We start from the raw sequence: 2,125 nt of genomic DNA on the forward strand, positions 1-2,125 counted from the left end.
ATCGCTGGAACTGAAAATACAGAAACACAAATACAACGTGGAAGGAAAAAGAGATTATCATCAAATTACTCTGAGAGAGAATCAACAAAAGAAAGGTCAGAAAAACTCTTTCTAAATCTAAAAGATGTCAAATCTTATTCATTATAGATAATATATATATCTACACACCTAATAAATAAGTAACTTGAGTGACACGTGTCATCTTCTGGTGAGACGATTATCTTATTTTCCCGCCTAAACATGTATCTAGACACAATTTACATTAGTGGTTCAAAGAGGCCTATTTGGTTGACATCTGTCCCTCTAAAAATGTATCTTTTTTTATCGTGGTTTAACTGATTTCCCTACTAAACAAGATTTAGTTCAGACTAATTTCCTTCGGCTAATCTGACAGCTTATTGCTGACAGCCTTCAGCTAATCTGACAGTTTATTGTTGACAGCCTTCAGCTTGTGTTTTCAGTTTATTATGACATCTTTCAGCTTATCGCTGACAACTTATCACTGACATTCTTCAACTAATCTGACAGGTTATTGCTGACAGCCTTCAGCTAATCTGACAGGTTATTGCTGACAGCCTTCAGCTTATTGCTAACAGCTTATCACTGACAGTCTTCAGCTAATCTGACAGGTTATTGCTGACAACCTTTAGCTTGTGTTTTCAGCTTATCGTGACAGCTTTCAGCTATCACTTGCTGATGTTGTCAAGGAATTCTGTAAGACGAGTTTTGTTGGTTAACATGCGAGCTATAAAAGGTTTTTTTTTGCCAAAAATATGTCTATATTTGTTCAAAATAACACATTTAATTTTATTCTAGGGTTAACTTCATTTTAATTAATTATTGATATAGTTTCATTTTTAAATTCAAGTCTGAAGAGTCATTTTATATATATATATATATATTTATATATATAGCAATAAATATATATTATTCAATATACGGGAACGGGACAAGGATCACGTTACCTGGGTCCAACTCCATCGCCAGTGTTTAAGTTTTGAGTTCCAAGTCCCCATCCTCGGTCCTTGGTTTTGTGGGGAATCCTGGCCCCAGAACAAGTACACTAACGGGTCTTATTCTCATGCCTAACAGCGTAATCTATAATTTATATCAGATAACGATATTTTTATTTTCTTCACAAACTAAAATTGTGACTAGTAAATGGTAAAAATTTTAAAACTATCTTTCAACTAATATCGAGTTTTTATAAGAAAGATAACTACATTTGTTATGTATCTGTACAATATTTTATTAAAATATGATAATAGAAAGCTCATGCAAATTCTCATTACAAAAGTGGTGGTTGAAAAAACCCGATACTTATTTACCAACCATACATTGTCTTAACCAAATGGCCTGGTAAAAAATCTAAAAATATATTGATATTCATGTTAATTACAATTTGTTTTATAATTTAAATATTTTAAATTTACTGATAAATTTATGATTTATCTTAATTTTAATAATTATTCTGTTAGACTCGATGATTATCTTTAATTTGTACGTATTTATCAGTTAATTATTAGATAGTTATATGAATTTCAACCTTTTTTAAAAGATTATCAATCACATGTTAACACTTTTCAATGTATCAAACTTTGAAATACAATAGATTTCATTAGTTCCAAAATAAATGTTGATAATAAAAAATATATTTATACTATATTATAAAGCATTTGACAAAAACTCTTAAAAATAATTTTTTATGCATAAAACACTGTTTACTAATGCATATTATTTAAAATTCAAGATTACAAGTAGAATATGCATGAGTGCATTTTATTAAAGCTTCATGTTTGAATTCGTGTAATTAACTGCGGATAAACACAGTCAAATATATGATAAACATCATTTTAAATTTAAAGAATCTAAAATATAATTAAGATAATTATTGAGTTCTAACAAAATATTTAATTATTATCTTAAAAAATTATTTTATTAAACCAAAAATAAATTAGTTCGTTATTAAACTTCAATTGAATTATAATAGAAAATTGAATTAAAGAAAATTGTACAAAAAAGAAAACTTTTAAATAGTTAATTGGATACTAATATCGATTATTTTTTCAAAATTTTATAATATTTTCAAATTTATATTTTATTCAAAAATAAAAAACATTTTCTT

This window comes from Cynara cardunculus (genome assembly GCF_001531365.2).
Source record: "Cynara cardunculus var. scolymus isolate 2C chromosome LG 5, CcrdV1, whole genome shotgun sequence".
In the NCBI taxonomy this organism is placed as follows: domain Eukaryota; kingdom Viridiplantae; phylum Streptophyta; class Magnoliopsida; order Asterales; family Asteraceae; genus Cynara; species Cynara cardunculus.